At 41.9% G+C, this 14884-nt stretch overlaps 1 long non-coding RNA gene across 2 annotated transcripts in view; it reads right to left on the bottom strand.

The window, feature by feature from the left end:
• Positions 1–2546: 2546 nt before the first annotated feature.
• Positions 2547–14884, bottom strand: part of LOC107181845 — a 71466-nt gene continuing 59128 nt past the window's right edge. The window contains exons 1-2 of one of the 2 annotated variants that reach the window (XR_001512551.1): positions 4355–4942; positions 2547–2834 (exon numbers count right to left, since the gene is read on the bottom strand). This is a non-coding gene — a long non-coding RNA (uncharacterized LOC107181845). Of the gene's footprint in view, positions 2835–4354; positions 4943–14884 lie in introns of those variants that run through there. The other variant, XR_001512550.1, reaches the window with a different exon arrangement.

The following is a 14884-nucleotide window of genomic DNA, read 5'->3' as shown; positions in this document are numbered from 1 at the left end:
AGCACATTAAATGAAGCAAAAGACTGGCAGGAAACCAGCTTCTAATCTGGAAGCTCCCCCTGGTTCTCTTCTTTTTCTTTATAAGTTTAGATTTGTGGCTCCCAGAACTGCCTTAGCAATAAGAGAAGAGATGGATGTAGGGATTTAAGTCTGAGTTACAGCGGCTTCTGAAGCGTTCCAGCACTAGGAGGCATAACCAGGGCGGCTCTGTCACATTTGAGCTGCCTGGATCACCCACCCGCTCATTCGAGGGGCCTGTTTGCACTCAAGGAGGTAGGGGAAGAGCCAAAGGGCCAGGATCTTTCTGAACCTCAAGGTGTGGCTCATTAAGTTCCTCTCAAAACCCCTCCTGCTTGCTTGTTCCTGTATCAGCAAACATGGCTGCCATCCACCCAGCTGCCTAAGTCAGAAATTGAGGAGTTGTCCTTGACCACTTCCCCTCCTTCACGTCCCACATCCATTATAGATGCAATCCTACTTACTCTATTCCTTTAAAATGGCCCTCCACTGCTACCAACCTACTCTCCTGCCTCTATAACAGCTATCCCCCAATAGGAGAGTTATTTGAATGTCATGTAGCCCCAGGTGACAGCTAGAGAGGATAAGGAACATGTAAGGGTCACACAGGCAGTGAGGGACAGGCAGATCCAGAGGAGAATCCAGGCTTTCTGGTCCCAAGTCTAGCATTGCTCCTGGACACCAGCCTGCTCCATTTGCTATATTTGCATTGACACCCTGCTAGCTGCTAGACACAATCATTGTCTCCCTCTGGGGTTTCTCCAGTGTCACCTCTGGGGGTGGCTCCCCATTTGAGTTATGGGGTTTGTTATTTTTTGCCTGATAATTTACGTCCCCACCACTCTTGAAAGTAGAGGAGGGCATCTCTCAGGCCCCTGCTGGTCCTCTCATTCCAGCGTTCCATGAGTTGATTTTTATGTGATCTCCTCGCAAACAGCTCCTGAGCTAGTGAGGCCAACAGAAAATATGCACATCGAGGCAAAGACTCTATGCAAGTCCAACATTTAAAACACAAATAAATGGAAATATTTCCCTCTAGACCAAATTTATAATCTACATAGGAAAGGGAAACAGGAGAGTTGATCTGGTTGCGTTTTCAGTCTTATCACACTCCGTAACTTCTTGGTACGTCGCCGTTCAGAGCTTGGTAGGTTGGTTCCCCATTGTACTCAAGATTCCAACTGATTCATATAGAGAATTCATATAATTCATATAAATGCATGCTATGGGTCAGGCATGGTAATGGGTGCTGGGAACATAGTGCTGTTTCATTCACATAGACAGGTATTCTGCCCAAGGACATTTTATAGGCTAAGGAATCTGACCTAATCTATCATTTAGTTTCCTTTTAAAAACATTCATTTCTGGAAATCATCTTGACAAATTTTAAATACAGGATTATAGAATTATAGATTTTATGAGACATCAAGGATATATCCATTTAGCCCAGTGCCTTTCTCCCTTTAGCCAGTGTGTAAATCCCTTTTACAAGACCTTTGTCAAGTGATCATGTAATCCTACTTTGGACATCTTCAACAACAGGGGATTTGCTATGTCTAAGATGGTCTATTCTACTTTTAAATAGCAGAAGGAATTAGAATGTTCTTCCCTATGTCGAACCAAAATTGGTTTCCCTAAGACCTGCCTGCATGTGTCCTGCCCCCTTGGCACACATAGGTCAAGATAGTTTTGTCTGCTCTGAGTCAGCCGTGGGCTATGTGAGAATGGTTATGATGTTCCCCATTCTCTTCTCCAGACCAGACATCTCCACTTGAGTCCACCTTTCTCCATAAACATGGGTTTGAGCTCCTTCTCTAGTCAAATGGCCAACAGAACTACTCCCTCCCACTCTGTGGAAACATAAAAAGAATCTTCCATGAACAATATTATTCTCTTTGAGTTTCCTATGTTATGCTCCGAGATCATGTGATCATAGAGCAAATTTCTCCCACCCCTGCAAAATCCCATTACATAAGTCTGTAATAGCTTTGAAATAAGCAGGTAAGCTTTATTGTTCACAAACTAGAGCTAATAATATTGAGCTTTCAGGGTTGTTGTGAATATTAAAAGAGATAATGAATGTTGAGTTAAGTATTTCAACAATATTAATGGAACACCAATCATGTATTGGACACTGTGCTGGACTCTGGGTAGGATACCATATTGAAGATGATAGAGAATACCTCTACCTTTATAAAGCTTAAAAAGATGGAATATAAGTGTCTTTTCAAGAGTCATACAGTTTGAATTGAAACCCAGGGATCCCCATAACCTAAACTGGAAGCTTAAAATTGATACCCACTGTTATGATCATCATCATAATTAACATAGATACAACCATATCAATATCCATAAAGCCTTTAAGTGTTATAATTTCCTTATGAGAATAGTGCTTTTAGAAACAGAGGAAAAACCATAGTGGTATTTCTTATGAATACTAACCATTATATCACAAATTATCTCATTTCCTCCTCCTAGAAACCCCATATTTCCCATGAATCAAGGGATTTCATAATAAATGGGCTGAGTTAACTTTTACACAGTAATTTTATTTAAATCTGGATTACTTCCCTAACTTGGTCAAATCAAATGAGAGATTCTCGTGCAGAACAGCAGCTTCATCAAGAAAGGTGCTGGCTTCCTTCCTCCTTCCATCCATCTGTCCACCAAGTCCTTTTCAGCTGCCATTTCATTCAGCACGCTGGGGATGGCAGGATGGGCTCCCAACACCAAGGCGGCTTTCAGTTCTTCCAAAAACAGTGTCTTGACTTCCTTATTATTTCACATCACAATTTTCTCAGCATTTGGTCAAGGAACTGATAAAAATGGAATAGTTATTTACTGTAAAATACGTAGTATCTTTGCTCAATTTGAAACCACTGATCTTCCTGTTTCTCTGTTACCGTCAGATAATCCACCATGTTGGGTGGGGTGTGCATGAAACCACCACCTAAGATCTCACCAGGGGAGGGGAATGACCACAGGATGTCATCATCTGTGTCAGAAAAGTGGCAAATGTTCAGCAAATGTTCCTGTTTGCATAGCTGAGAAGATGCTCCATGTCCACCTTGCTGCTGAAACTTAAGATCTCTTTCATTAAGCCTCCTCCACTCACCCTATATGCTGACAAGACTTTTTCTTAAAAATATATTTTATTGATTTTTTTACAGAGAGGAAGGGAGAAGGATAGAGTTAGAAATATCGATGAGAGAGAAACATCGATCAGCTTGCCTCCTGCACACCCCCTGCTGGGGATGTGCCCGCAACCAAGGTACACGCCCTTGACCGGAATAGAACCTGGGACCCTTCTGTCCGCAGGCCGAAGCTCTATCCACTGAGCCAAATCGGTTAGGGCCTGACAAGACTTTTAATACTGTCTATGACTTAGTGTATTAAGCATAGTGAGATTTACTAGTATAGTGACTAATATTTATTATATACTATTAGCCCAGCATGGTGCTTGGTAGGTACTGCCTCTCAGTTGATCCTCACAACAATCTTCTGGGGTAAGCATTATTCTCCTTTTCACATGAGAAAATTGGCTCAGAGAGGGCAAGTGGCTTGCTCAGGATAGTTTAATGGTCCAAGTGCCAGGCTTAAGGCCCATTCCAGTGACCATGATCTTTTAACTTCCTTGCTCCACCACCCTGTACACATGAATCCCATCCAGAATAGAGGGTGCCACACTCAGGTCGTCCTTCCTGCCCTACTTGCTCACTCCCACTGTTTGTGTCCTTGTCTATGTCCTTCGTAGTATTTAAGCTCCTCTGAGGGAAAGATAATTTATTCATCTTTGTATTTCTTCCCAGAAAAGAGAACACAGTAAGGTCTCAGTAAGTGCATTTCAGGTGAAAACACTGACACAAACCAAAATACAGTGCCTTGGCGAGAATTTTTGACTTCTACTTCAAAATCACAGAAAAGCTCCTGTCTTAAAATTAATAATGAATCACATCACTTGTATAGCCAATGTGATAGTAGCTATGGAATGACTAAACAGTAAAACTCCCTTTTTACTTTGGCTCCAAATTGCACATCCTTTTGTTGTCCAAAGCCAGAGAGAATAAAATTCTCTCTCAGGGTAATGAGTGCACAGGAGGAAAACTCCCCTTTACAGAAGTTTGGCTTCCTGGGCGCAGTTGCAGACTGAGAGGCAGAGTTCCTGGCATTCGTAGTTAAGACTGGGATACCTGAAAGTATTCATTCCAAGTGGAATGGAAGAAAAATGGAACAAATGGGTGTATAGGGATCAGTAAGCCAGGAAAGAAAAGAGACCGAGTTGGTAATAACACTGTACATTTACAGAGCATTTCCTATGTTCCAGGCACTTACTTACATTATTTGTTTTCATCCTTACGACAGTCTGAGGGGTAGATACATTTTAAAGATGTAGAAAAGAATCTTAGAGAATTTAAGTAACTTGCCCAAGGCCTCATTGGTGATAAAGGTAGAGCTGAGAAAATTGAACCCATGTTTCTCTGACTCCAAAGTCTAAGCTCTTAAACATTAATGCTAATCATTAACTGCATTTGCCTAACCATGTCATCAGTTCCGTAGTAAGCAAGCCTAGAGGTAAAATATCAGAAATACTGCATATTATTTATTGTTTTTTACTTATATTTATGTAAAAGCTAAATGTATAGTTCTCATCTTATAAGATGAATGTTCTTCTAAATTAATCTTTTAGTTGGCAATATAGGTCTGGGCTAACAACTATCTCTAGATAACATACAGGTGCATCTGGATGCAGTATCTCCAAACTGACCACTTTATTCAAAAAACTGATACTCAGAGTGGGCAGACCAGATAAGCAGCGGCCGTTACCACTTGAACCTGATGAAAATGCTGTTTGTTTCACTTATATTTGTAGAGTGGATTATGGCCTACCAGCCATGTCATATATATTATTTCATTTGCTCCTCTAAGGAAAATTATGAGCTAGGTAAGGTAAATAATATCTCTGTTATACAGATGGGGACATTCACCCAGAATTAGAAACCTAATTCTACTAAACCTACTTCTACTAAATGGTAGAAGTAGGACTCCAGTTCAGGTCCTGAGGATCTAAATCCCAAATAAATAAACCTTTTTAATCCTTCAATAGTGCAGATTGAACTATGCTCAAGACTTGACTCTATTACACATCTCCTTTGTCAAATAAGGGAACAAAGATATGTATCTCACAGGACTGTCACACAATAAAATAATGCAGGGAAAGCTCCTTCAATAAAGCAGTGAAAGAAAATATGCAGATCTTGTCCTCAAGGACCTTGTAGTCTGGACTTAGGAGGTGAGGAGTGAAACACAATTAATAATCAAGTTGCAGTAATAGTGTTATGAAGGAAGAATACAGAGCATTATGCAAGCACTCAGTAGGTTGAGCTAAGCTCCTGTGTGGCTGAGGGAAGGCCTCCCTAGGCAGTGACAGCTAAACTGAGATCTGAAGGATGAGTGGCAATTACCTAGATGAGGTGGGAGGAATGGGTGTGGGTCATCATTGATGAGGAAGTCTGATGCCTTGAGGAATAAAGTAATGACTGTGCCTGGAGTGTAAGGGGCTCCAGGAAAAAAGGTATGAAAGGATGCTGGTGAGGTAGGCTGCCTCCAGGCCATGTGGAACCTTGAAAGTCAAGTTAAAATATTTGAATTTGATCCTAAGGGCAACAGGAAGTGATCAACGGGCTTTAGGCAGGTGCCCACTTCTCCTTTCAGGATCTAGGATAAGCCACCTTTGCTCCAGCCACCTAATATAGTTTCTGTTCCCTCTATGCAAGAATTAGCCTCCAAATTTTAAAAGTACGTTGAAAACCAGTGTACACATTTCTGGAAAGTTTGTTTATCCATTATTTGAGTTGAGCAAACATTTATCAAGCATCAACCATGTAAATACTGGGTGCTGGGGTACAGAGGTGGCTAAGATAGAGGCCCTGTACATTAAGAGCCCACGGTTTGGGGTATAGGTAGACCAGAAGAATAAATAAGTAATCACAGTAAAGTAGGATATATTATAAGAGAAGAATTACAAGAAGGGATTAGCTCACAGAGCCTAGGGTTAGGGGAAATTTTTAGAAGAGGCGATTGGCCCCAAAGTGTGTGCTCAATACATGTTGTAAAAATAACAGTTTAAGCAGAGTCTTTCCCCCCACCCCAACTTTATTGAGATGTAACTGACATGTAACAATGTGTGAATATGAAATGTACCATATGTTGATTTGATATACTTATATATTCAAATGATTACCACCATAACATTATTGAGCTGAGTCTTAAAGGATGAAGGGAAGTTTACCAGGGAATGAGCAAGATTAAAAATACCATGAAAGTGGTCTTGAGATTAGTTTATCAGAAGTCAACTGAATGGGCTGAAAGGGAGAGATTATAGGTGAGAAGGCCAAGTAAAAACCTGGGGCAGTAACCCCGTGAAAGATGAAGAGGACTTGATATTCACTCAACAGTACTCCTGACGGTACTCAGTTTGCCTGGCACTAAGTTGCACTTGGTGGTACAGTGTCTGGCTTGAATCTCTCCATGAACGGATGTCTGTTCTCCTTCATAGGAGCAGAGACCATCTACTAAAATCCTTACAGCACTTAAATTCTATGTTCTGTACCCCATGTGCATGTATCAAAAGTCAAGTTGACAACTGGATTCACCGAGCTGTAGTGGGAGTGAGGCGTCCTGAAAAGGGGAAGAAGGAGAAGACTTTCCCTCTACTCTGCACTACAGGCACTCTTCCTCCCATAAGAGAGTAGGCAGATCTCTCTCTCTCTCTCTCTCTCTCTCTCTCCTCACTCACTCTCCCCAACTGGGGATTAAACTCGATATGTGCCCTGACAGAGAACTGAACCCACCACTTTTTGGTGTACAGGACTATGCTCCAACCAACTGAGCCACACTGGCCAGGGCAATAGGCAGATCTTAAACTCAGCCAAACCTGCGTGTTATCCGTCCCTTCCAAAGCCTGGTATGTCTTTTTCTTTCTCAGTTGCACCTACTTACCTTAGCTGGAAACCTCAAGATAATACTGGAAGCCAAAGACAAACTATTGGGGAGAAGAGGTCATTTTTTAGGCTACTAAGTGGTAGAACTGGGACTCCAGTTCAGGTTCTGAGGATCTAAATCCCAAATAAACAAACATCTATTCCTTTTAATCCCCTTTCCTCCAGTATCTTCAAAAGAGTTTTTTCTTTCATTCACTCATAGAAAGAAGCAGGTGATCCTACGATCCAGCAATGCCACTTCTCTAAATCTACTCTAGAGACATATGTACACAAAGAACAATGGATAAATGTATTCTTCCTACAAGAGAGGAAAAATGGAAACAGCCTAAATAAAAACAGTCAATTAATACAACACATGCTAAATAAACCATAGCATATTCATAACACAGGATACTGTGCAACAGCTAAAAGTCTAAGCATTAATACAGAAAGCACTCCAAGACTGATTGCTTAGTGGGGAAGGCAATTTGAACAATGTTAGGTATTGTATTATATCATTGATGTGAAAAATAACTAATGACAAGAGGACAACCTCGAACAGTAATTTGTTTCCTTTGGCTACATACAGAAGCATTAAATGCATAGAAACTGGTAATAGCAATTACCTCTGACAAGGTGGGAAGAGAACTGGGGCTGGAAATGATAGTCTAAAAGAATCAATCCTGGTACTATCTATTTGGCAAAGTTTATTAAAAATGATGCTGTTCATTTTTATGTTCACAGATGTAAACAAATTAGTAATTTATACTTCCATTTAAAAGGAAGTAGATACTGACCTAGCCAGTTTGGCTCAGTAGGGTCTGAAGGGTCCCGGGTTCGATTCCTGACAAGGGCACATACCTCGGTTTACAGGCTTGATCCCTGGCCCTGGTTGGGGTGTGCTCAGGAAGCAACCAATCGATGTCTCTCTCTCACATTGATGTTTCTCTCTCGCTCTGTCTCACCCCTTCCCTCCCACTCTCTCTAAAAATCAATGGAAAAATATCCTTGGGTGAGGAATAACAAAAAGAGGGAAAAAAGAAGGTACTAATTATTATGTTCTGAATTATTCCATTTAAAAAAAATAAATATATGCATAAAAAGGTTTGAGATAATTTTATATTAAAAGTTCACAGTTGTTTCTACATCGATGGGGCTCTAGTTGTGTTTTCTTTTCCTCTTTATTTCTTAATTTTTCTATTAGGAATGAATAATAAGAGAAATTATATTTTAAATAAAATGATATGAGGAAACTGAACTAGGAATAATGAAAGAGAGAGAGGTAAGAGGAAGAAATGCATAGTGGCAGAGAATAATGTAGGGGAAGAGATGTTATTGGGATTTTTTTAAGGAGATTTTTTTTATTTTCCATAGAGTTGAGGGGAAAAATATTTTTGTTCTCAGAGTTTTTTAGGATAATTTCCAAGCCATCAAGTTCCTAACCATAACCAAAGATGATGATTTTACAAGCAAGCCAATATAAACATCGTAAATGTTTATACTTCTATATTAATAACATGACATTGGAACTGCACAAGTTCTTTCACATTGGCTCTATTTTATTTTTCTAAAAAAATTTCCATTCGAGTCCCCTTTAAAAAGATAACACCTCCACCCCCACTCCATGGCTTTCAATGTCAAGAAAAGGCATGACTAGATGAACAGAGCAACATTTAGGAGTGGACCACGGAGTGCAGGAACGGAGGGAAGTAAGAGGAAGAAAGGGAAGCATTTGGGCAGGAACTGGAGGGGAAGCCTTTTTGCAGGACCACTTTAGTGTGTATTCGGGTCATCTGGGGATCTTGTGCAAATGCAGATTTTGATGCAGCACGTCTGGGTGGGACTCCCAGGTGATACCCATTCTTCTGGTCCATGGACAACTTTGAGCAACAGGTCTCAGTCGGGGAATTTGCTCTTCCACTCTGGCCCAACTGCATTTCCTTTTAGAAACCTCTGGCTGTGATAACCTCTTTTTTTCTAATCTAATGTTGCCTTTCCATCAAAATACCAAATAATAGAAACTTTTCAGAAAGTCCTTTTACCACATTACAAGGTCTACTTCAAGGCCCTAGGCATGGAAGTGAGTGAAATGGGAAACAGAATATGGACTGGGCAGGAGCTCCTGAAATACAGATGTTATTTGGTATCTAGGGCGTGGTATTCTGGGAAAAGCCCTGGACTGGTTGTCAGAAGACCTGGTTTCGTTAACTAGCTGTGTGCCTTTGTGCCGGTCTTCTCTCTGGTTCTGTTTCCTTTTCTGCCAAATCAAAGAAATGGTCTGCATGGCTTCTAAAATCTTTCCGGCTCAGACACTTGAGGAATCTCTAAGGAGAACCCGTATCAGCAGGCAGGGAAGGAAAGAACAATGTGCCGCCACACACTTGGCTGCCAAGGATCGTGAGCACGTGATATAATGATGGAGGAATTTTCCCTTGTCTGCCCAGACGCAAAAATGTTAGAGTGAGAGACTGGGAAACTTGCCTGGTATGAAATCCTAGTACCACGACTTCCTGGTCTTGGCAATTTAAAGTCTTGGGAATCTGTCCCAGCCCCTGTAAAATAAGGCAGACTGTGTTAACAGGCTCTCTAAGAACCTCAGTGTGGCTCTGGCAGCTTTCAGATGCGAAGGTCCTCAATCCTTGGGGCCACCCCCAGGTTCCACCTCATTCCCTTACACTGATCCGCAGCCAAATTCTGAAGCCTCTTGAGCTTAGGGTCCCAGCCAAATGGCCCTACTGCTTTCCTGTTTGGGAAAGCCTCCAATTCCCGGCCAGGGGCCAAATCCAACTTTCGTAGCAACTCAACTCTTCTCTCAACAGCAACCGCAGGACCTCGAGTCTCCCAGACACTGCAGACTCTATTCAGGCCTGGAGCAGCCAAGCCCAAGGGAATTGGGCAGGGCAGACAGTGACACGTCTCTACATTTAAGACAGCCCTGTCCTTAATGTGGGGATCAGCCCCCAGTTTGATAAGCACAGGATGGGCAAGGGACCTGCTACGGTGAGATTACCCAGACTCTGAGGCAATCTCCACCTCACACCTCAACAGATCTGTACTCCTGTGGCTTTTTTAGCAAAGACTCTTAAGTCTCCTAAAAGCATGCCAGCTTCAGGAAGCTTCCTGTGGTTTGCCTAAGCCTGTGGTCGGGAAACTGCGGCTCGCGAGCCGCATGCAGCTCTTTGGCCCCTTGAGTGTGGCTCTTCCTAAGCCTTAGGAGTACCCTAATTAAGTTAATAACAATGTACCTACTATATAGTTTAAGTTTAAAAAATTTGGCTCTCAAAAGAAATTTCAATCGTTGTACTGTTGATATTTGGCTCTGTTGACTAATGAGTTTGCTGACCACTGCGCAAACCAGGAAGAGTAGCCAGACTCCAACCATGTTCCTGAGACTCCTGTCTCCCAGCTGACACTCACTCAGGGCCTGGCCTCCTGACATGCCCACTTGGGATACAGTGACCTGCGGGCGGCAGGAGTTATTTTTCCCTCCACCCCCGGCCTCGGCCGACTGACTGGTGGGGCTGGCTGTTCAAAGGCTGCTTTTATAATGTGCTTCCTTGGTATTTTTGGTGTCTGGAAAGGGCCTCCTTTCCTCTCACAGTTAATTAGCAGCATCAGAGCATTTCCCTTTCCTCAACAGAAAGTCTGTTCCCGCCCCTGAGGCCAGGCAGCGGTGGCAGGTGTGGCTACATGCTCCGGGAGGTTAACCTCAAACTCAAAACTTAGAGCCCTACATGGTAAGAAGCAACGTGAAATGCAGTGTGAGCTTCCATCTGGGCAGAGTCGGCAAGCAGACACAGGTCCCTGGCAAGCCAGGGGGTTGTTTTCTAGCCTCTGGATCAGGTGAGGGGGTAAGCGAGGGGGGTAGAGAACCAATGTGTGTTTGACACGTTTGTGAATTGTTCCTACAACAAAGGCTTTTTTGAAAACAACAGAGTGGAGCTTTATATGTTTGAGGGAGAAGCACACAGAAGAACCTATTGTCAGGAGGAAAGATTGCATGAGTAATTGTGCATGAGCTCAGTCTTCCCAGTTGAAATGTTAGGCGTATTAAGGGTAATTGTGGACATTCCAATGTTTTCACTAGGAAAGTGGGGGGAGGGACTCCTGAGAGGTGAGGAGGAAGGTTGTCTAGCAAGACAAAGAAGGCAGGAATCTGAAAAGCTCTTCCCCCACTTTTCCTTGCTGGGTCCCATTCTTCCTGTAGGAGGTGGTACCTGAATTGAGATACCGCCTCCTACAGGAAGCCCTCCTGCCCCTTCCTCCTTCCCCCACCTCCCACTTTAGGTGTTATTGTACATATCTTCTGTCTTTTCATTATTTACTACACTGTGATGGTACTGAGAGGCTGTAGAACAGTGTGCATGGTCTCCGTGGCCAGACTCCACCAGCTCCTAAGTGTATACCATAACCTTGACAAAATTGCTTATCCTCTCTGGACCTCAGTTTCTTCATCTATAAATGGGATTAATACCTACCTTCTAGGGTTGTTGAGAGGATTAAATAGGTTAACACATATAAGGCACATAGAACAGTGCTTGACATGTAATATCCACTCAATACATATTAGCAATTATTATTTTTACTTGTATCCTCAGTGGTTAGCACAGTTTGTAATATATCATGGATCAGTGGTTTTTCAACCTTCATATGCATCATTATTGCCTGAGGTGAGGAGCTTTAAAAATACATGGGCCTAGGCTCCACTGCTCTCGGGGTGAAATCTGGTCATAGCATTTTGAAAAAATTACCAGCTGGTTTTATTATGCAGCCAATGTCATAGGTGCTCAGTGAATATTTGTTGAATGAATGAAACAAATGAGTTCAAAATGAACAAACTCAGGTGGTCCCATCCTTAGGAATGTTGATGTAATTCTGTTCCCCAGAAAGTTGCCTCTTCCTGGGGCAGGCTTAAAGAGAATAATATGACGGTGAATATAGTGGAATACAGGACAGAATTATAATTCTAGGAATCTCAACATATTGCAACACTGGAGAAATAAAAAGAAAAACATTTAGCTAGAGCTAATATTAGAGGTCAGTGGTATTTCCTCTTGTTCTGCCTTCTGTTTAGGTGGACTTATTGCTCAGAGAGTTGCCATAACAACTCTAGCCAGAAGCTGAACTTTGACCTTTCCTCCAGTTTTAATTTTGATTTGCAACCCAATCTTTCATTTCAGTGGACATAATAAAACATGTAAAGACCTCAAATAAAGCATTTGTACCACTCTAATATGTAATTATGTGCATGATAATAACATAATTGTAATTAACTTCTTTACCTAGTTGGTTTACAAAATTTAAACAGATTGCTGCTTATAGAACACTAGAGGTCCAGTGCACGACATTCGTGCACTGGGGTGGGGGTGATTCATTTCAGTGGACATAATAAAACATGTAAAGACCTCAAATAAAGCATTTGTACCACTCTAATATGTAATTATGTGCATGATAATAACATAATTGTAATTAACTTCTTTACCTAGTTGGTTTACAAAATTTAAACAGATTGCTGCTTATAGAACACTAGAGGTCCAGTGCACGACATTCGTGCACTGCGGTGGGGGTGGGGGGGTTTCCTCAGCCCGGCCTGCGCCCTCTCACAGTCTGGGACCCCTCGGGGGATGTCTGCCTGCTGCTGCGCTTGCCAGCTGTGAGCCTAGCTTCTAGCTGAGTAGCGCTCCCCCATGGCAACGTACTGACCACCAGGGGGCAGCTCCTGCGTTGAGTGTCTATATACCCTGGTGGTCAGTGTAAGTCATAGCTACTGGTCGATTTGCATATTAGGGTTTTATTATATAGGATTATCAGGAACCTCACAATAAAAATGAAATAAAAAAACTACAGCCAGTGCCCCTACTTTCAAGAAACTTATATATTAATGGAGGAAGTAAAGATAAACAAATATAACAGAAATTTCTGAACAGTGTATGGAAGTATGAAATGGCCTTTGGAGTCAGCCTTTAAGTCTATTTCTTATTCTGGGTATGACATCAATTAACTCAATTAATCTCCTGAGTTTGGGCTTCCTCACTGACCGAATGTAGATTTTGATGCCTCAGTCACAGGATTGTTGTGAGGTTTCAAATCAATAATATATATAAGTGCCTGGCACTTGTTATTAAATGCAATTATTTTAATTAAAAAAGAAGCCATATTCCAGCAGCGCACTTTGTTGTCAGAAATTTCATTATCAAGAGGAGAGATAATATGGACAAGGAGGAAGCAAATCAAGATAGAGAACTAAGCACAAACATATGCCTGCCCTTCAACCATAAATCCTTTAAAAGACAAGAAAGATAGCTTTAAAAATTAGTAAGTCCTTATCAGCACCGGCAAACAAGAGAGGAGGCAGAAGTTATGATAAAAATATGGATAGAAAGCACTTGGGATCTGACTAACAGAGGACTCAAAGCAGAGTATTAACACACTCCAAACACTTTTAAGATAAAATTACTTTAAGGGTAGGAGCAGAGAATTTTCTAGCTCAGAGGAAGCAAACAGAAAAAATAGTAGGGGGTTGTGAAGCAGTCATCAGGGTTATTAATTTTTTTAAAGATGTTTTTATTGCATTTTTTTTAAGAAAGAGAGGAAGGGAGAGGGAGAAACACCAATGTGAGAGTGAAACATAAATTGGCTGCCTCCTGCATGCCCCCTACTGGGGATGGAGCCCACAATCTGGGTATGTGCACTGACCCGGAATCAAATCAGCAAACTTTTGGTTCATGGGACTATGCCCAACCCACTGAGCAACACTGGCCAGGGCAAGGGTTATTCATCTTTAAACTACCCTCTGAACAACAGACCTCTTTCTTCCCTCCAACTTTATGGCACTGTAGGGAATGGAGGGAGTGGGTGGGATAAAACACACTTATCAGTACTGGCAAACAAGAGAGGAGGCAGACGTTATGATAGTTAAGGAAGGAAATATGTCTGGGGAGGGCACCTGCTGGCATGTAATGGCTTGTGAGAAAAGCAAGCGGGAAGTAACCTGTCAACTGTGGCTGTATGGAAGTAAAGGTCTCCTTATTATGGCTTTTGGGGATGGGCGAAGGCCTGAGTGGGGAGGAAAACCGTCCTAAATCTGCTCTCTACCTCCTCCGAGCTACTTTCAGGGAAGTCTGCAGTCAATGTCCCCACTCACAGAGTTCCAAAGGAGCCTGTAAGGGAAATAGATCACTCACAGCTGAAATAAAAACTTAAATGAAATAGCTACTAATGAACCTATCCTTCAAACATAGATGTGAATAGAAAACCAAGAATCACCAGATACTTGAGGGAATTCAACAACTCTAAAGAAAAGGTCCAGGATGAACAAACTAAAAATTGATTCTAGAGAAAAGACAGATAAAGGAACATAAAAGGGCATGCTAAAAATTCTAAGTAACATCATCCTTAGAAAGTTGCTTGAGAATATTGTAGCAGGCTACTGTGAAAAAGGAACAACTACTATGACAAAGGAAAAACAACTAACACAAAGGAAATTAAAAATTATGATATGCCCTGACCGGTGTGGCTTAGTGGATAGAGCGTCGGCCTGTGGACTGAAGGGTCCCAGGTTCAATTACGGTCAAGGGTATGTACCTTGGTTGCAGGCACATCCCCAGTAGCGGGTGTGCAGGAGGCAGCTGATGGATGTTTCTCTCATTGATATTTCTAAATCTCTATCCCTCTCCCCTTCCTCTCTGTAAAGATCAATAAAATACATATTTAACAAAAAAAAAGATACAAAGAAGAAAATAAACAAAAAACAGAGGGAAAGAAAAAAAGGAGGAAGGAAAAAGACAAGCCATTGCAGACAGAGGCCAAGAGACAGAAACTGAGAAGCAAGGCCAGTGAGATACGCAGAGAAAAAGAAGCAAAGACGGAGCCAGAGAGAAAGCCAG

Source organism: Myotis davidii, unplaced genomic scaffold (genome assembly GCF_000327345.1).
Source record: "Myotis davidii unplaced genomic scaffold, ASM32734v1 scaffold430, whole genome shotgun sequence".
Taxonomy (NCBI): domain Eukaryota; kingdom Metazoa; phylum Chordata; class Mammalia; order Chiroptera; family Vespertilionidae; genus Myotis; species Myotis davidii.
The sequence above is the reverse complement of the archived record's forward strand: the minus strand, read 5'-3'. Positions and strand labels throughout refer to the sequence as shown.